Consider the following 21,197-nt stretch of genomic DNA (forward strand, 5'->3'; position numbering starts at 1 on the left):
GTTTCGGATGGCACGAGATTCCTGTGTTTGAGCATCTGTGCCAAGCCCCAATGTCTGTCTGTATCTCTAGGTGCTCGGAGGCTTTCAAACACTGGCTTTGAGTGACCTTTTTAGTGTTGCACAGCAAGACTGTAACAAATAGAGGAAACCCCTAAATATCCTATGGGGTAGCCTTCCACCTATAGAGCTATCCCTGACCAACTTCTCATATCGCTACCATTTTGGTAAAATTAGAAGTTGCTTGCAGATTTTGCACTTGACTTGTTTTGAATGCATAGAACTGCCTCTCTCCTCCTAATCCTGCAGTCATCTCTGTACCAGTTTCATGCCAATAAGGCATACTGAGATGTTGTTTAATTGAAGGGAGCTAAAGTCTACAGCTTTCAACTGCAAGATTGTGCAGCCTATTTACTTTACTGATTCGTTGTTTCTTTGTTTAATGTAGAAGTAAGGCGACAGTATTTGGTAACCGCAGAATTTTTGACGCTTTTTGGAAATTCCAGATACACATTATATTTCTGCATTAGCAATCACTAGTGTTTATGCACCACTGTAAAATATATTAGCCTGGAAATGACTGAAAAATGCAACACGACGCTTCAGACCCACTGCCATATGTAAGTGCAATTAGCTGACACTTCATTGACGCCCACAGTGGTGCCAGTGCTAACAGCATCTGAATGGATCAAGTTTAGCTAATGCGCTTGTTTAATTACAAAAGTTCTTTGCAATTTGATAAGTGAGTTTATTCAAATAACTAGATTTCTGGTGTTCCAAGGGATGCTGATTATACCTGCAGAAACAGATAATAGTTATCTGGTAGGTCATCTTTATGTAACTGGGGGCGTATATGAGAGAACACAGTACATTTTGAAAAATAGATTGGGGTTTCAGTGATTCAAAGTTCTTTTTCTTCTAACCCCTTACCTTTTTAGAACCTTGCTAATAATTAGGGGGAAGAATTTCTACTGCTTTCCCTGCGCTGGCTCTTGCAGAAGTAAATTCTTTACTGTTTTATCTCTGGCACAATGTTACTTTGATAGTTCTCCTTCTAAAAGTGGAATTTCGCTTAGTACAGAACCAGAAAGTTGCCTGTTTCAAACATTATACTTTGGAAACAGCGAGAGAAGTATCACTTAATTGGCTAACTTTATTTCAGATTTTGGTGGATTTTACCATCAAAGTTAATCATTCATCTGCTTGCTGGTCTGTATCAAGTGTAAATGGCTACTGGAAAGGGATTGCTGGCAGGGTTTTCTTAAAATCTGCATAGCTCATTTTCAGAAAAATGGAGTTAAGTACTGCTAGAAAAAGTTAAACCTTTCTAGAAGCATAGAATCATAGAAGGTATTACTTCTGCAAATATGTAGTTAAAATGATACTATAAAATTATTTTTATTATCATTGCTTTGTGATTAATTCCAACTGCTAAAAGTAAATTCCTTTTTTTTTTTTCTTTTTTCTTTTTTTTTTTTTTTTTTGTTTCCCTTTCTTAAGGGCCTCAGTGGAATAGGTATTTGGAATCATTGCTCTTGCTCAGGATAGAGCTCTGATCTAGAAAACATGCACAGGAGTTATTTTTCCTTTTACAAAACATACGAATAGGAGCAAATTTATTTGTGTCTGTTAGATACACTGAAATGTTGTAATGATAGTTATTAATATCAGAAGAGTCTGCAAACCTGAAAGCATATTAAGAAAAAATGCAGGAAAAAATAGTGCTCTTTTAATAAGCTATTAGCTGCCACATGTAATTAAACTTCTATTGTATTAATTTTAGGTTCTTTACAAGCTTTGAAAATGTTTAAACAGCATATTTTTTTGCCTAGATGTTATCTGGGTTTGTGGTTGCATACTTGATAGAAAATACTTGTGGTGCAAGTCTCTGAAATACTGCAATTCTCACAGTAATGTCGTATCTCACATGCTTCAACGGACTATGAGAATTAAAATTTAGCAAAAATGTCCACTTACTTATACTTTGGTCCTGCACCATTAAAATTAATGAATTTTAAAAAAATACATTATTTTTTAGCTTCTTTCAGTAGATGCCGAATAAAAAGCCTGCCTTGTTAGAGGTTTTGCATTTGTCAGCCCTGGAGTAATCTGTAAAACTTATGGAGTCTGTGGCCAGGCATATTGGTCCAGACATTTAAAGATCTTTTTACGGTATCGAGTTTTTATTAAAAAGGCTTCGATTAATCTTTTCTTCTGAAAAATTGATTATGATCTGAGCATGTGTTTGACTTCTGTAATACTACATTTCTTCAGCTGTGGGACTGCAGTGGTTCTACTGAATTTATACAGGAAAAAAAGCTAGTTAAATCATTGTTCCTTCACATTTATACCAGCTGATTTAAGAATATCATAACAATTACAAAGTAGTGCTCTATTAAAATTGCTAATGATTCTAAATTTGTATTAAAAAAGTGATTTTTCAGTTTAAGCCAGGCTACACAGTGCTAGGGGTTTGTTTTCTTTTCTTTGCCAGAAAAGGATAGAAGCTGTAAATTATATATGGAAAATATTTTTAAAGAACAGTATTTTCAGAATAAGAGAACTGAGTGCAGCTGGTTTTGTATATTTTCCAAATCAGATTTCAAAGTGGGAACCAGCTGCTCATCTGTTGCTCTTAGCTAAAATGCCAGCATATGCTGGTTGTTGCATGATGGCCATTTTTGAAATAATACACATGGGAAGCACTGGAGATAGGATCTTGATGTCAGATTCAGTTGCGAAGCATCCTCACCTCGTCACAGCACCATCTACAAATGCTGCAAGGCCCCTAAAGACATTTGGGTGGCTTATTTGCAAAAAAATCCGAAATAAAACTCACGAGGGAATTGTGATGTATTAGCATCCACTTGTGCATTTTCCACAAGCTTCTACCTGAACGGATCAGGTACCGGCGGCTGTGCTGTTCGGTTGTGTTAGCAGACAGCGCCTGTGCGTTGCTCTCTGCAAGTAAGAACTGGCACCACTTTGCCTTTGTCCCCAGCGCCGCCTCCTTCGAGCTCTATAGGCAGGCAGGCTTTGGTGCTCGTCTTTGGCACAGCAAGGAAAACCGAGGTGGATGCAGGAAGAGGGGGGGCTGTGTGGCTTTGTTGTTAATTCACTGGGAGTGTAGGATACATGGTTTTTAAATAAGACCTGCCTTTTCAGCAGTGGCACTGACAAACAAATTAAGAAATCTAGATTGGAGGGTCAATAGAAGTCAATCACAGGACTGCAATGAACGATGCATTCTTAAGGCCTTTGATTTAGATTTGGGGCCAAGTTCATTTGGTCTGGATGCAATTTTCATGTTAAATAAGTATCAAAGGGGTTACATAGGGCTATATCTTATTTAATATTTTTTTCCTTAATATTAAACACAAACTTGAGTAAACTGAGGAATTTTAAAAGGCAGATTTGATCAATGCCAAAATATGCTGTAGCATTTTTTTTACTTGTTTTATTTTAAAAACATATATTAAATATTATGGAGACACACTAAATTTTGCACATGAACAAAAGCAACATTACAGCATATGTAAAAGACATTTGCTTAGCATCATTTTGGCATTATTTTGAGTTTACCCAGGCCTCCAGAAAACCCTATTTTGTTTTTTATGTAGACTTCCAAGAGACTTCTTTTTTTTGCCCCCCCCAGGAAAGAAATTTCCATACTTTGTCCTGAAATTATATTCAACAATATTCCTGTTACAGTGACTTTGTAAAATAAATCTTGTCATACTTGCGTTGGAGTCAATCCCAATACACCCTCACTGAATTCAAGATGCCTTCTGCAAATATTCAGCATTGGTGGAAAACGTCTTCTTCCACAGGACTTGCTGTAGCCATCCAGGTGTTTGTTGTATTGCAGAACAGCAGAATTTGGAATTGCAGCTATTGGTATAAAAGCACGTTATAGTGAAAACTTGAGGGTAGAAGACAAGGCAACATCTGTGTTTTCTAGGACTCAAGTATCTGCACAACGTACTTTTGTTTTAGAATTAGGTGCTGAAACAGGTTCTTCTACTCTGTGTTTGGGAGCAGGAGGTCAGATGGTTGAGAGCAATGAGTTAATAAGCACTTAAGCAGTTGAAAAGGTTACTGGAGCTATAGGGTTTTCTCAGTTGAGGCTTGTTGGCAGCAGGTTTAGCTTAAGGAGCAGAGGCAATGTTGAATAACCGTTTCACAGAACACGGGACAAAACCAGATTTTTGACAAAGAACATAGTCTGTGCTTGAAAGAAAGCCACTAAAGTAGTTTCAGCTTCAGTGAGTACTGCCACACTGTACTATAGAACAGTTTTTTAATGTTATCTCATTTTTGTCACCCTGCCTTCTTTCTTTGTTAGAAATCCTACTCTGATTGGGGGAAAAAAAAAAGGTGGGGGGAATATCCACCTAAGGTACTTTTTTTGGCTGATAAGCATAGTGATGCCGCTCATGGGGCTGGCAGTTTTAAGTCATCTTCTGTGCCTTAGTATTTGAGTCATTGGAAAGATTGTTTTGCATATAGGTGTCGGCGGGGTTTCAGGTATATAATTTAACTGCACCGATACAGACTAAGCAAGGTGATAAATATGTAATCAAAGCTGGAAGAAATTTTTAAAGAAATGCCCGGTTCTGTAAGACAAAACTTTAAAATTAATGTTAATTAAACTGCCTAGGCTTTTTAGGTGTTTTCCACTGCATTTATTCTTCCAGGTTACAGAAGTGACTTTAGAGCTATTTTCAATTATTCTAAGAGAAATGGACAAGGCTAAATTTTGCTTCTTCACAGAGAAAAGTGGTTTTTATAGAAGGCACCAAGCTCCACTACTGTGTCCAATTTTAGAAGTCAAATATGGACATACAGGCCAAAGAAGCAGAGTTGTGTGTACAAACAGTAGTAAATATCTCCTTTGGATAAGAATGGTTGGAATAGAAAGCAATTCCATTTTTATTTTAATTATTTAATTCTTAAAAAGAATATTTTAATTTTAGGCAATTTTTTGTAGTACAAAGTTATGAAATTAAAAGGAACTGACTTTTGGGAGAAGTAGAAGGCAGAAAACAAGTGCTAGCATGCTACCCACTTCTCAGTTACAAGGCAAGGCAGTGCTACGAATTAATTTTGAAGTTCTGAGCAGTGCTGATGGTACAAAATAGACCTGTCCTAGATTGCTTTTGCCACTGTGAAATGCTATACAGTTTACAGTAGTCATAACCTTAACTACCATCTGTGCTGTGGACACTCTTCATTTATAATGCCTGACGCTTAGATTCAGATTGTGCCTGTGGTTGAAGACTTCGTTTAAATGTCACCTGTGTTCCTTCATTTATAATAACCTTAATGTTTGGGTTTTCTTATTCAGCTATTAAGTATTTAAGTCCGGTGTTCTGCTGCTCAGAAGTGCCACTTTGAGACTTGTAACACAGGCGTGACTGTCATATGCTTGGAAGGAGGATTTAATGGGAGGTGGTCCTCTGCTGGGAAATATATGATATTTTCTTTTTGTGTGCTTTGCTCTTCTGTGTGCTGTGTGAGAGGACCACTGGTGGGTTATACTTTTTGTGCTATTAAACACTAGCTGAGATTCCTTACCGTAGGGACCACTGTGAGTGAACTACACCGCCACTAAATGATAGCAGCTTCTATCACAACAATGCTACAGATTAAGAATAGTGAAGCATCCAAAAACAAACAAAAAAGTAAATTGCAAGATTTTGCAGATTTAGGCATTCCTGATCAAGTAACTGATGGCAGAATGACCAATTGTGTAATTTTTCCTCTAATATGGTATAGACCTTAGGTTTTGAATGTCGTGGCATGATTATTTGTGGTCTGCTTGAATTCCTTCCTTGGGAGAGCGGAAACTGTTAAAGACTAATCATGTCTGGTGTGATGTGGCTTGAATGTTCCTTGCTTAACAGGACAGTGCCCTACCTCACCAGTAAATTAAATGAGAAAAGGAACCGTTATGCTGCCTGCAACAAACCATCTGCTGCAGCTGGGTAGCACAAAATATTGTTCAGCTTTGCAGTCTGAGCAGTAGCTACAGTACATAAGCTCTAAGTCAGTGTGGAAGTCAGACCTAAAGTTCTGAAATGCTTGCTTGCATGTAATAAGTCTGCAACATCTCGTTGACTCGCTCATTCCAAATTTTTTTATGTTTCAGTTTTTGCTTGCTTCCTATAGCTGCCTTTTACCAGTGGTATCCCATCCTGTCGCCTTTTCTGCCTGATTGACTTCCCCAAGTTCCAATTCTGCTTCCTCCTTTATTGCCCCCTTCTCTCTGAAGAGATTTATTCTATCCCGTCCTACCTGTTTTCATACCCATTTATGTTCTTACCTATAGTTCTCTCTAATCCTTCTGTGTCCTAGCTGTTGTTGATTTGTGATTCTGAGTCTGAGGTTTTCTAAAAGTATTGGTTGTGGTGTTTGATCACTTCATTTCATGATCTCCTGACTTCTGAGGTCTCTGTTGTGCCCTTGCTGGTGGCTGTGATATGTCCCACAGCATTGGTTCTTTGGCTGGCTCTGTCATAGCACAGCACAGGTCCCGGCCTTCCCAGTCTCTTAATAAGGGATATACACATGATAAGCAACAACTGCTGCTTTTCAGCTTCTTGACTACTTCCTTGCTATCACTGTCCCCATGAAAATAAGAAGCCAATGTTATAACATAACTAAATTGTGTTCATTCTTTCTTAAACTAGTTTGCTTTTATATTCAGTCTCAGAAAGGGCATAGGATGATTGTTTTTCTTTGGATGCGTGGCCCTTGAAGGCAGAGATTCTGTCTTCTGCCACTGTCCAGCATGGTGGGGCATCAGTTCCTTTTGTCAATCTCAAGAGTATAAATATTTAAATAGTTTTTATAATATTTTGTAGATCATTGAAGCATCTCAAATTTTGCTTCTTGAGCTTTGTCCCAAATGGGAAATAAATGAAGTATTTAGTAACCTTGCTAAGTACTAACGACGCAGCAAGATACTATCTTTATAGTCTTATTTTAGAGTGATTAATACATTGTATGTAAGAAAGAGTAGACAGAGTTTCTTCCCACAAACATCTGTTTATAATTTAAACTCTGCAAAATATCCAAAAAAGATTGTGTAGTGAATACTGACTTAGGACTTTTGCCACGTATCCTACTGTCCCAAGGACTGCTCCTACAGTACTATTAATTTTGCTGGTACAATTCCAAATCTGTCATACATATTTTTAAAATATTTGTAGTCACATACCCTACTAATAAACAAAAATAAAAAATGAAAGCCTGGGGAGTTCTATAGTTGATATATATTACTTGAACATTGATGTTGCAACATAAAATTATGGTCAAAACCATATGGTGATTATCAGTGCTGTAAATAGGTGTGAATGTATTGGAGAAAAGTCAGGTTTGCTCCACGTGCATTTTTTCCTCTTTTTGTATGTGTAGCTGCTCCTTTCCAGTGACAGATCTCACCTGTTTTCCATGTAACAACCATCTGGTCTTAATGCTTGGGTTGCAGCCCCCTTCTTCACAGCTTGCTAGGTCTCTCCCAGTTAGGTCTGCTCTGGTACTGACATGCAGATCTAATGTGTTTAAAGGGATCCAGCTAAATTTTGTGCAGCCTTACTTCTGCACTAACAAGCTTCTTTCTGTTTGCTAGCTGTACCTTGGACCAAAGCAAAATACATTAGGTCAGTGATTAAGAGCTTTTGGGCAATGCATAATACGCCTTGCCTTTTGGTCAGCCCTGAGGTAGTCAGTTAATCCAGATGATCATCGTAGGTCCCTTCCATCTGGAATTATTCTATTCTCTGTGAGCTTCAGCTTCGTTGAGAGAAGTACATATTTTTCACTTTGGATGATGCAATATGGTGAGGAGTTGTTCTCAATGTTAATGTAAAAAGGGATTCTATAGTTTGTTTGTAGTCTTGCAGTTTGAAGAACTGTGGGATTTTCAGACATCAGGTGTGGTCCAGATAGTCCTGGTTAGGGTATAGCCTGTACTTCTACAAGAACAAATTGTCTGTCTCTTGGCATAAAGATAAGGCTGTCCTTTACAGCAACGCTTACTGGATTGGTGTTCAAATTTGTATAAAGAAAACACTGCAAGAATATCAGGAAAAATAAGATATTCCGGCATCTAAAATCCACTTTGATCTATTAAGAAGTTCTTTAAAGTACTTTGAAACTACAAACAAGGCAATAGAGATTTTTTTGGACTAGAGATGAAAGCTGAGAGCTAATGAGGGGATTTTTGTAGGACAGAGTGAAAGCCACAGTGTCATTCTTCCTCAGAGAGGAGATTCCTTTGGAGCTCAGGTCATGGCATTACTGGTCACGACTTCAGAAGTCTTCTAGAATTTGTGCTGGAGACTCGAGCCAAGCTTTGAAAAAGTTTAGCTGCCGAACGCTACACTTAAGAGGCCAACTTTGAGCATGTTTGGCTAGTGCGTGCTAGCTTTCATGATGCTTCTAGCTTCTGCTGACGTTTGAAGGATAAGAAACTACATCTGGAAGTTGACAAATGGACATCCAGAGCTGATACTTATAGGGTTTCTCTGTGTGGCAGTTGTCAGTCTTTATACTACACAGTAGCTTGTACTTGCTAGCCGTTGATACACTGACTTTGAGTGTGTAGGCCGAGTTCTTTTCCCTGTATTTAAAGGTTGTAATTATTTTCACAACACTATCCATGCTCCCAACCAGAAATGCATGGAGGAATCCCTGAAGAAAGTATATTCTCACTCTTCTGAGTTGTTATCCCAGAAATGATATAATATTTATGAATTTGCAAAATCTTAATGTCCTGCTTTTTTTGTGCTTTTTTTTTTTAATTATTAGTTCAAACAAAGGGAAAGAAACTGAAAATATTTTGGATACATTTGTACTTTAAATATTTGGAGATGGGTGGAGACTTGATTATTTAGCTGAATTTTATCAAGATTTGAAGCACTAGCTGTATATATTGAATGCCAGGAAATGCAGATGTTTTAAAACATACATGTGTGTATATATATAAAAATTTATAAAACAATAATAATTCCAGAAGTATAAAATTGGCTGTAGTCCTAGGGGTTTTTTAGTTAAAAATAATAGTACTGAAGATATTGAGTGGAATCTCATGGCATTAAAACTGTTTTACCAGATCATAGCTAGATGCTTTTCTTACTTAGTAGACTTTAAACATTTCCAAAAGCTCATTATTCCCATCTCTAGGGAAGAGGCTTTGCAGACAACTACAGTTATTGTACATCTTTCCTGGCCTTCTTGGGGGAAGTGGGGGATGGGAAGCAGTGTAATGGATATGTTTCCTGACCAAAAATCCATCCCAGTGTCAATGTCTTTTGAGCACTGGATGATAAACTGAATAAATTCAACAAAAAACCCCCACCCTGATTACAGTAGCTAATGGCTTGATCCAGATGATCTAGCTTCCTGAATCATATAGGGGAGAGATATAGAATGAAGGGAGACTCTTCTGTTGGCGTTGTCAAATTGTGAGAGGTTTACAGAACTACTCTCCGTTCACCATCTGATCCTAATTTTCAGCGGAGTTCAGTTTATCATTGCCTGTCAGAGCCCTGAGACAAACAAAAACAAAAAGAAATTGGCTGGGTTTCTGTGTAAGAGGAAATTTTCCCTGAACTCTGGAGGAGTTTCCTCCAGAATCATGAAGGAAGATGTTCAGTAGTGGTGCAATCCCCTACTGACAGCAGTCTCCGTGTTTGGTGGTTGTCCTTTCACTAAATGTTTAGGGTCAGACGGCAGCTTTCCCACAGCTTGTGAAAAATGATAAATTTCAAAATGTATTTTCATTAATCACATAAATCTTTTTTTTTTTTTTTGCTGGTTAATACAGCTTACAAAAATAAACTAGGAAAATAGAAGGTGCTTTAACAGTGGGATAGACGGACAGCCTGATGTTCCTGACCATTTCCTGCTATATGAGCTTCCCTTTTAATCTATTAAATAGAACATTGCAATTGTAAGAAAATGGACAGTTTCGAAGTGTAACAGTTATTCTTTCTTGTGCCATTCTTATTTTTCAGTCAGCCTCTTCTTTCATAGCTTCTTGATGCAGAAGCAATGATCTCTTCATTATCTTTTGCGTTCTTGAGCACATGATTGAATACGATATGTGGTTCTAAAACAGTTCTGTTTGGCAGTGAATGGAGACATTTGCTGTTTACTTTCTTTTTTTTAATTTTATTTTGATGTACAGATGATCCTATTAGTATCTCATGAAATATTAATCAAACCAAGTTTTAGCTCTGTCTGTAGCTCACAAAGATGTAGAAGCTGGAGACTTGGAGATCAAGGAGAAATATAGATGCCAATCTCTAAGCTCTCTGTTGTAAGAAAAACATGATCAGCAAGTAATTTTTTATTAAGGGGGTCCAGATGAGCTTCTTTGTTAGTACATGACAATTTATGTAAAAGGAACAGTGTTTGATAGCATAATTCTGATTATATACAGTATGTTATGGGTCATATGCATCCACTGAATTGCAACCGTCAAGTGAGGGATGGATTTTGGGGGCCACCTCAGATGCCACAGTCAGTGTTTAACATGCACGTTTAGATATCTGTCTGATATTGTACAAGTTGGAAGCATTATTTTATCTATTAATTGCATTTCTTCGATAGACTTCTTCCCATGTAGACATCTCTTCCTGGAATGGTAATTTGTACATACGTGTATTTGCTTTCACTTCTGCATGACCGGAAGAAAAATGATTGTAGCATCTCCATCTCCTTTCTCCCTGCCTTTCTGCAAAAATAAGTATTTTGAGAGTTGTGCAGCATTACTGCTGAAGATGGAGTAGGGTGAGCAGGTTTGCGCACTTGCAGGCACCCATTATGGTGTTGTGTCACACAGTGCTTTTATGGGTGTTCTGTGCTTGCTGTAATTCCAACATGTAATGGGTTGATAGCCTCTAAAAAAAATCATATGTATTAGGTGACTGAAAGGAAAAATAGCTTTCAGACAAGTAGTTGAAAGAAATAGATAAAATTATTATTATAGGATAAGCATAATTAACCTTTGGTTGCTTTTTTAGACTATGTAATATAATACCGTGAATGTATTAGCTCTCCTTCAGAAAACCCACAGTCCTAGGAAGTACACAGACAATTCAGATGTTTTGCTTTATACTGTGTAATAATAATTGTTGAGCTTCCTTAGCATGGCAAGCTGAAGTTGTTTATTCTCAAGAACCCACTACAGAAGGAAAAAATACATTTACTTTGATTTTCTTTATTATGGGCTTGATTACATCGTGTAGACATTGCACAGAAGTAGAATACTTTGCCATATTTTTTCCACATCCACATATTTTTTTCTGCAAAACCTATTAAATACCTTTTCCTTACTCCAGAAGTTAAGTTCCTGGCTGGCTTGAGGTGACAGAATGATTCATCTATGCAAGCAAAATTCTGTGATCTCTTCTGTGATTTGAGATGCTACTTTTTGAGATGCAAGGTGACCTTAGGAGTCTGGAGAATCCAACTCTATATTGTGAATGAGTAACTGTAAAAAATAAGTTGTGTTAACTGACATTCTTAAACTGCTTCAGTATGACCAACCTCAGTTGGCGCTATGCTGTTCTGCACGTAACAGACTTAAATAATGAGAACTCAAGTGGACCAAGTAATTCTAACTATAGATGTGAACATTTAATACTGACCAGGACAACAAAGAACAGAAGTCATATTGTTAGCTAGTGAAAAGTAATATTAACTCATCTTAAAAGGCAGATGGACATCTGATCAATAAATCATGAACAGGGGACTTAAAAATATCCACATCTTGATTACTTCAGTAAGTTTAGGCAAAATATCCTGAACATACCTCTTAAAAGAATCAAATTCTCTGAAGTCATTGGAATACATATAAGTTAATAACTTTGAATGATTAGTCATAGAATTTTGTTTCAAACACCAAAATTAGAGAATCTGGAATTAGTGTAAGTAGAAGAATCCTTCATGATTCCCCTCAGTCCTTCCAGAATGGTGTGGCCTGGGTCTAGTTTCAGAAATACTGTGCATCTTCAACAGTGATTGAATCCAGTAAAAATTCCAGCAGCTCATCTCTGAAAAACCAATTTACCAAGTCCATTAAAATATATAGAAAGCTATTTTGTTAGATTAATATTCAGAAAAGCAAGGAATAAGTGAGTTATATGCAAAAAGGCAAATAATACAGATAGAGTTTAGAAAGAATATAAAAAATATTCTTTGTAACTATTTGGTACATCCTACTCTCTCACCAAGCTTGGTATCTGAGCCAGGAAATTTGAAGTGCACATACAGACTTCTGCAAAGTCTATATGCTACAGTGGTATCCATGGATTCTAGTCTAGATGTATCATTAGTTTCTAAACAGCCTGAAATAAAATCAGAGAAAAAATGCATCTCGTTAGTGTGCTCCCTCTATAATCTGAAATAACATGTTAAACATCAGTTTCTCTCTTCAGCCCGTGCCAGAAATTGGGAGACCATTTGGTACACGTCTGAGGTTTCCTGAGGAAGGTCTGAATGACACTGTGAGAAGGATAGATAGCACTGAGCTCAGCAGAGGGTTATAAACAGTTCTGAGGAGTGTGCAGCCACTTCCTTTTCTCACCTGGTCCCCAATTATAAGAGCTATAATTTTATCCATTACTCTTTTGAGATCACTGATATAATCCCCAGGATCTTGAATATTTGAGGAGGAGCCATCTAGAACTTCCAACCACCTGTTTAAAATGTTAAAATAGAATCAGAACACTTCTGGGACCTTAGTTTAGTCTCCAATTAACCCTTTTTCCAGTCATTGTTAATAAAGATTTGAATATAAGTTTACCAGTGAGACAATTTGGACTGAAAAGTTTGAACTTGCTTCAAAGGCATTTTTTAAGAAAGCTGAATTCATGATGATGAAACGTGACCATAGCCGCTAGCACAGCCTGCAAAAATGTCCAGTGTAGGTCAGCTGAAAGCATTGCCAGTTTTTCAATGTAAAATATGGTGCTCATACTTTCCCTTTCTCTCTAGGGATTTCAGAAAGCTCTGTTTCTGCAATGAAAGCAAGAGTGGCTATTATTTCTTTATGATGACTTCTGGAAAAAACATTACTTTTGTAAATATACCGTTTTATTGAGCTTGAGTATTCCACTTCTATGGCAAAGTTTATAAACATTCCTCCAATTTTTCCCAACTATAAATCCAATTAGGGGTGATTTTTGAAGCTAATATATGAAGTCTTGTCTTCATTTAAATATTAATAGTGGTGACAACTTTTGTAGTATCAAAGAGCCATGAAAAGGGTTTTTTTTAGTCTTTGAAGGTTTACTCTTTGTGTGGAGTTTTGAACATTGTATAAAACATATTAGTAAAGCTGTAGAAAAATGAGTTGGTGTTAATAAAATGGGAATTTCCCTTAAATTCTGGCTAACATTTTCAAAACAGGCAATTACTTGAGTGCTTTGGAAAAGTATTCTCTCAGGTTTTTTTCTTTCTTACCTTTAAACAGGTGATACTGCACTTCATCAGTACAAAGTTTTGTTAAAAAAAATTTATATACTTCTGACCTGATTTTTCCTGGTCATTGGTCTAAGCATGTTGGGGTCTTTTTCCCCCTGTGAACTCCTCCTTTCTTGGTCCAGAATAACCAGAGTTGTCCATCACATGTGAAGCTAGAGAGCAACCAAGCAGCTGCAACCCGCTTTTGTAATGTCAGTGTGGTTGGTCAGGATGCCACATGTGCTAAGGCAGTTGCAAAATGCGCTGTATTTGACTGGGAAGTGCTCCAAGTTTAGGCCAACCATCACAAATACAGGAGAATTTTTCTTAAAGGCAGCTGTGTACAACCTGTGGAGCCCTTCTGAACTTACATGATTTCTGTCTTCTTCTGAAAGGCAGTGATTTACTTTAGCTTGCTGGTGCCAACTGCAGCAGATTAAATGTGTGTTTGTCAACTTGGTTTGCTATTTCATTTGCAGAGGTGATCGGAAAGCAGAACGGTAATCTCCTGGCGTGATCAGAAAGTGCCTGGTGCATTTTTCTTTAAAGAATCTGTGATCCTTGTACGATAATGCACAGTATAGAAGCTATAGTCCAGATTCTTACTGGTTTATACAACTGCGGAGGGAAGGGCAGAAAGAAGGAAGGATGCTGTCTGAGGAAGGGCAGGACACCATTCCCAGGAACTAAAGCATTTGGCTGAACACATATTTGTTTTTATTGTGTTTTCTGGTTTGGGATATCTTCTGTGTGATGCGCACTGGTAGTGTTACCTGTTTGTCTTGCTGTTTGATTGCTGCTGAATAGCATTGAGCTGGAAGAATGAATTGCACTAGTAGTGCTACTCAAACAGAACTCACCCATCTGCAAGGGAAGTAACGGTACTCTCCATCTCACTAGGATGTGTAAGATAAATCTGATGTCTTCTCTATGTTCTTCTCTATGCTTATCTTTTTATTAGAAGAGATGTTAAAACATTTATAGTCTTGGGTAGCCTCCCTCATGGATTACAGTGATTCCGGCCTTTGCGATACACACTTGGTTTCATTCCAGATGGTCCAAATGCTGCTGCCAAACTCTTCCTCCTCTCCTGGGCTTTGTTCACACTTTCTTTTTAGATAATGTCCTTATTGGCTGCACATTGCTTTACTACACCAAAACAGTTTTTATCCTTTCATGGTTCTAAACAGCTTTATTGCTACCTCCATCTCAGCTCTGCTACCTACCACATCGTTGGATTTTGGGGTTTTTTTTTCATTTTTCCCTTAAGAGGATTTTTTTTTTTCATCTTTAAGGTGCAATACATCTTGTTACATCTGCAACACAACTTTTTCTCGCTTCCTTCAGATTACTGTTCAAACTCTACCTTTTGTAAATCCTTTCAACCATCCTGTAGAGTGCTGAGTGTGTCAACAGAATTTAATGTTGGAAATTGTCTGTTATTTAAGCATTTTTCTAGCCATGTTCAGTGCACTGCAAGTTTATAAAGCCAGAAAACGTTTTTTTAAACTTGTTTGACCTTCTGTGTAAAATGGGACTTTTGGTTAGTGTCAATTGTTTTTGATATTTAATCCTTTAATTATAGACATCAGAAATGGTCAGAGCATTGTTTATACTATGCCAGATATAAAGGTGATATTACTCCATCTGTATTTGATAATCCCTTATCTGTACAGCCCTTATTTATGTTAACCTTTTTGGCTGTGACATTTGTTGAGCAATGTTATGTGCCCGTTACCTATAGTTTTCTTTGAAGTGTATCTTTCCAGAATAGTGTTCTTCAGTTTTGGCCCTTGCTTGATAAATCTACATTTGGCCACATTGAAATAAATATATTTCTGTCTTTGTCATCTTAAAAATAGCACCCTGTTTCATAATTTACAACCACCTCAATCTTTGTGTCATGTGTAAATGTCATTAGTAATTATTTTAATTTTTTCTATGTTTTTGTCATTATAAAAATTTAATAACATTGTGTCTAAGCATTAATTCCTGTAAGGCTCACTGGAGTGATAAAGGCTGTTTTTCTTCCTCTCCATCTCCTTTTACTGAGTTGCCCCTGGACCTGTCTCCCAATGATATTTAGATTGTATGTAATGGACAGCAGAGATTTAGTCTTATAGTTTAATTGTGTGAATTATCTTAAGTATGCAAATAGAGCGGAATGGAAAAAAGATCAAATGCTTAAGGTATACCTCAGGAAAACATCTTAGAACCCAGGTAGATGGTGTTCTTGGAATAGAGTCAAAACCAAAATTGGAAGTTGGATGTCCTTTGAGCCAGTGTCTGACAGAAGATTTAGACAAAATAAGAGCTGTGGCACACTGATCTGGTGTTTTCCAGAGTAATGCCATCCCTAAACACAGTGAGATTGACTTCAGGCAATTATAAATGTCAAGGTTATTTCTTCGAATGTAAAAAAACCCTCTGAACAGGATGGTGGCAGAAACTGCATCATCACAGCATGATTATGAAGAATTTTAAAATCACATAGGAGAAAGTCAGACTTTGTCCGGGCACGTATCTTTTTCTAAAGCAGTGCTGGGCATAAATTACATAAACTGAATTGATATCAATGTAGCAAATGTTCCATGCTTCTTTCTTTCTCCTTTGAGTCAGAGTGGAACTGAAGAGTGGCCAGGAATAGGTAGGTCATCTTCTCTTGCTCTTTAGGATTAGAAAACCTCTAACGTTCACTGTGCTCAAGGACATACAACTTACTGATTTTCTTAGGAAGCCTTGAATCCCGTGTTTCTGGGCTCTAGTCTTTGACACTGCTGACCTGCATACTGGGGAAGCTGGTAAACCACAGACATGGAGACGTTGCCAGTTTCCTCAGAGTTGGTCCTTCAGCATCTCCCCTAAGCACGATGACTAGAAGCTGAGGTTCCTCTTCTTTGGAAGTCTCTGAGAGGGCGGTCTGTTAAGCAGGCATCCTACAGACTGACTTTGCAAGGAAAGTGTGTTGCAAGAGACCAGGCTGCCATATTTCTGTCCAAAATACAGAAGTCCATACAACCACAGCTAGCATCTGAAGGTTGATTTTCTCTCCCTGTGTATGATTGCAAAGGCATTCATTCCACAGTGCCTAAGACCACCCCAGGCCTAAGATGAAATTCTGTCCCAAGGTACTTCAGATGAGATGTGACAATGTGACACTTCCTTTCAACCCTCGTCTGTCTTCTCCTACTGAAATATCTCAACGGATGCATTTACCCATCTAGGAAAATTATTTCATATGCTTGAGCTTTTCATGAGTCAGCAGTATTGAGTTTGACTGAAGGGATTCCAAATTAATTTTGAGCTTTTTTTTTACTTTCCCAGTTTTGGTATGACTGTATGTTAAAACCAGTTTCTAGCATGAACTATCATTGCTAGAATATACTGGATACCAGTGGCTGGAGTGAGACATATTACAGAATTCAGCGGTTGCTGTGGTACTCAAAAGTCCCAGCTCGCCTTCCTGGATGTTTGAGATGAATTTCTGTTAAATGCTTCCCTTCCCTCCAAAACGGTGCTTAAGGAAAATAACGATTGAAGGAATATACCATGCTGTCCAGTTAGGGGTGTGGAATAACTTTCTTATACATAAACTGTGAGCTATTTTGGAAAACAATCTCTGATGTGTCCAAGGTAGAGCGCAAGTTTTCACGTTATTAACTGTAGAAACCTAAAATCAGTAATGGAACAACCTACAAAAACATTCTCCTGCAACCTACTTCCTCTCAGTCTTGGGGAAATATGAGGAGACACTTGAAGAACCAGTGTCTTTACCATCAAGTACCATGAGAGTATGCAGTGCCAAAGGGCTTCTCAAATACCGTTCCTGAAGTCCCAGGATTTTGTCTGATGCTGTCAGTTCTCCATTGAAGTTGATCCTGGAAGAAATGTAATAAAGGTGAATCTTTTCTGCACAGTGGTATAATAGCTCCCTGGTGAAGTGCAGGGGTTTCCAGTTCCAAGTTTCATACGTAACTGAGATTACGGTGCAAAGGCAGTACAGTGTTTGCCATGGAACCGTTGTGGAAGAAGGAAGTCTGTTCCTCAGATCCAGCCTCATGACATGTCAGGTACCTCCAACTTGACGCATCTGTGAGATTTAAAAGCACTTAGCCCCTCACAGCAGTTAGAGAGCCAGTGAAGCTGTAAACCAGAAGGGGAGAAAGCTGAAGAATGCTTTAAAAAACGTAATTTTTCTGACTTATATGTACACAGAAGAAACCCGTTCCTGCCCCACCTTCAATTATTGATGCTGAGTAAAGACCAGCATCAACTCGAGGCATAATGGAGTTACTGATTTTGTGTACAATAAAGAGCTTTCTTCATAACTATAGTATGGATCAGTTAGATCTGGTTCTAAAGGCGTTAATGTAAATGGAAGTGGGTTTGGCACTGAAAAGCTAGCCAAATCCTATCCTATCCTATCCTATCCTCATTTTTATTAACTCTCATTATTTGCATATAAATCATTTTGACACACGGTGAAGTTTGTCTTGCCTAAATGGAAAAAAGTAAGTCTTTTTATTATGTCAAATACATATATACAAATAACACACATTATATGGTTAGTTAGATTTTATCATCCATATTCACCTGGAGCGCCGTATCCAGTTCTGGCTTCCCCAGTACAGGAGTGACATACTGGAGAGTGACTAGTGAACGGCCACTGAGATGATGGATTGGAGCATCTCTCCTGTGAAGAGAGACTGAGAGCTGGGGTTGTTTACCCCGGAGAAGCAGCAGCTCAGAGAGATCTCACTGGTGTGTGCAGATATTGGAAGGGAGGGTGAAGGGAAGACAGAGCCAGGCTGTTGATAAGTGGTGCCCGGTGACAGGACAAGAGCAAATAGACACATTGTGCTTAAATGTAAGAGAAGTTTAAGAAATTATTTGTTTTACTGTGAGGGTGACCAAGCATTGGTGCAGGTTGGCCAGAGGTTGTGGAGTCTCCATCCCTGAAGATATCCAAAAGCCATCTGGATGTGGTCCTGCACAGCCTGCTTTAGCTGACCATACTTGAGCAGGGGCGTAGGCAAGGTATCTCCAGCGGTGTGTGCAGCCTTAGCTGTTCTGTGGTACTCCATTGCGATATTCACAGTTCCTCAAGTCAAACAGCATGCGCTAACTAAAGAATGCTTTGAAAATAGTAAGCTCCTTCTTCCTTAAATTCTAAATTCTCAGTTTCGTTGGTCTAGCTTCTGATATTCTTCTTTTCTCAAGTGCAGTTTCTGTTGCAGGTGCATAAGATATTTTAATGCGTTAAAAACACCATCAAGAATATAGGGAGGGAGAGGTGTGTTTCACGAACCATCAAACGGTACAAAGATTAAGGAGTGTATTTCATCTGCTGGAAATACTTTTAAGTATTCCTGTTACCAGCCTTCCTTTGACATTTCTGAAAGGTCATTACTTCTTTGCCTTTTAACAGTCAAGGTGAAGGCTGTCAGTGTGGAAGCGAGATTTCCATCTGTTCATTATGCCTTAAATAGCAGGGGAAAAGAGCAGATGTGCTGCCCCAGGCTTTGTATGGATTTGGCTATGCAACTGCATCTTCTATTTTAGGGAAAATATCTATAAACTCTTGCAAATATAATCAAATATGTAAAGCAAATGCAGGCATCTTGTTTTAACCTCCTAAAGTCACTTAGAAATCTTTAAAAGATTCTGGCAAAAAATACAATATCTTTTCTAAAAAGGCATTCATTTGCTATAAATTACTGGGACCCGATTCAGTAAGGCATCAAAGCATGCACTTAAGTTAAAGCAAAGGAATAATTCTGTTGACCCAAGCTGAAATTCTCATATGTTTAAGTCAATACCTTAATAACTTAACCTTTGTTGAGATAGTATTTTTCAGTGTTATGCATTGCAGTTAAATAAATAGAACTGAAAAATTATTATGAAACTTTCTGGTGTAGAATTATCAGCCAAGGATCTCTTTTTATTTTTGTTGCTGTAATGCAAACCCTCCCCCCTTTTGGAAAGTGGGGAAAATTAGTGTCTGGGCGGTGAATACATGAAAGTTCATTCTCAAGAAAATCAGATACAGCTTGTATAAACAAAATGCCACCTTAAAGTACACACAGTCAATGCAAAACTAATTTTTGCAGCCAAACAGACAGCGTTACCTTTTGCAAGTGCAACTCTCATTTTAATACAGAACTCTGAGAACTTGTCCAGAACATTTCACATCCAGTTTTAGGAATCCAGGCTTTCATCCTAGAAGATCTATAGAGGACTTCCCTGACAGCCCTATGTTGTTGTTGACCACTGTTCAACTGCTGCTGCACGCACTTCTTTTTGATAACTTTTGTCAAAATTTAGAGCATTAAGAATCTTATTTGTAAAGTGTGCACCTGGCATGCTAACACAGGGGAAACCTTAGAACTGTGGCTTTCTGGTGCTTTTCTTGGCAAAGTAAAATTCCTGACAGTCTAAACCAGACAGTAATAATCACTGACTTTTTAACGAATGTTTAAAGATTGCAGTTATGATGTGACCAGGAAACACCCATTTGAAACCAGATTCAAATGATTTAAGCTGTGTAGGTTGACTTATCCTACAGCTTAACTATTTTAGATGCTCTTTATTTGGTCACAACAGTTCTTTTTTTGGTTTAGTATAAAGCTATTTAATTGAAATTAAAAAAGTAAGCTTGAAGGGCTTGCTGAGGACCACTCTATATTTTGGGAAGGCAAGATGTGACACACACCTTTAGCTACAGCTGAAGATTCATGAGGAATAAAGCTACTCACTGTTTCCAGCTGAGATGGATTTCTTTCTTGATTCTCTGTTTTTTTGATTTAGCCTGCTCAGACACTTGACCAATCCATCTGTTCGGTACCCTTCCCTCCCTCAGCCAGAGGTGTCACAGTGCCAAGTCTCTACAGAAGAACTGAAGAAGCTGAAAAAAAAAAAAAGTCTCAGATCATCTGTCTCAAATCTGCACTCATCTCTTTTAAGTGAATATAAAACTGAGAGTAATTTGAGATTGTTCTTTAGTCTAAGTCACAGTTAAAGCAGCTGAGTGGTTATACTGGAAAAAGCAGTGGAATAGCTAGGAGAGGTAGAATTACATTTTCAGGCTCCTGGAGTTTTACTTCTGGCTTCTGTGGGGGCAGGATCAGGTAACAAGTGAACCAATACAAATTCATGAGAAAACTTCACAGTAACTCCATTTGCTGTTTACTTCGAATCCACATGGAACTTTTTTCTTTAAGGAGGAAAACTACCAAAATGTACAATACAGTTTTCTTCCTCCTCAGATTTAACTTGACCATTAGCCAAGCTTGCACACCTCTGCGTTTGTGGAAGTTTGCATGGTATGTTTCTTCATGGTCTAGTCTGATCTAGTCTGCTGGGGCTGATGTTTGTGCATGTCAGGAACTGAGTGTAAGAGTTTTGCTCGTGTCTGACTTTGTGTAATTTCAAAAATATTATTTATTTGTATAACATGTGTTATACTGTATCTCAGTACTGTGTCATCCAACCACCTTCCTGCTGAGGGGACAGTTACACAGTCAAGGAGGAGGCAACTTGATGCAGTCCACCAAAGGAAATTAACTTGACAGCGCTCAGTGCAAATGTTACAGAAGAGAGAATTTGGTTTTATGTTACAAAATCTCTAAACTGATTTTAATCAGTCAGTCTCACACCTGCATACTCAAAGCATCAGGATGTATGTGTTCACGTGGTCTGGTGAGGATTGCTCATATGCAACACTG

At 38.0% G+C, this 21,197-nt stretch overlaps 1 protein-coding gene across 1 annotated transcript in view; it reads left to right on the forward strand.

Moving 5' to 3' along the window:
- The window catches only part of ME1 (malic enzyme 1), a 185,283-nt gene that overhangs the window by 115,918 nt on the left and 48,168 nt on the right, over positions 1-21,197 (forward strand). The gene's annotated exons all lie outside the window — the stretch shown is intronic.

This window comes from Falco biarmicus, chromosome 6 (assembly GCF_023638135.1).
Source record: "Falco biarmicus isolate bFalBia1 chromosome 6, bFalBia1.pri, whole genome shotgun sequence".
Lineage (NCBI taxonomy): Eukaryota > Metazoa > Chordata > Aves > Falconiformes > Falconidae > Falco > Falco biarmicus.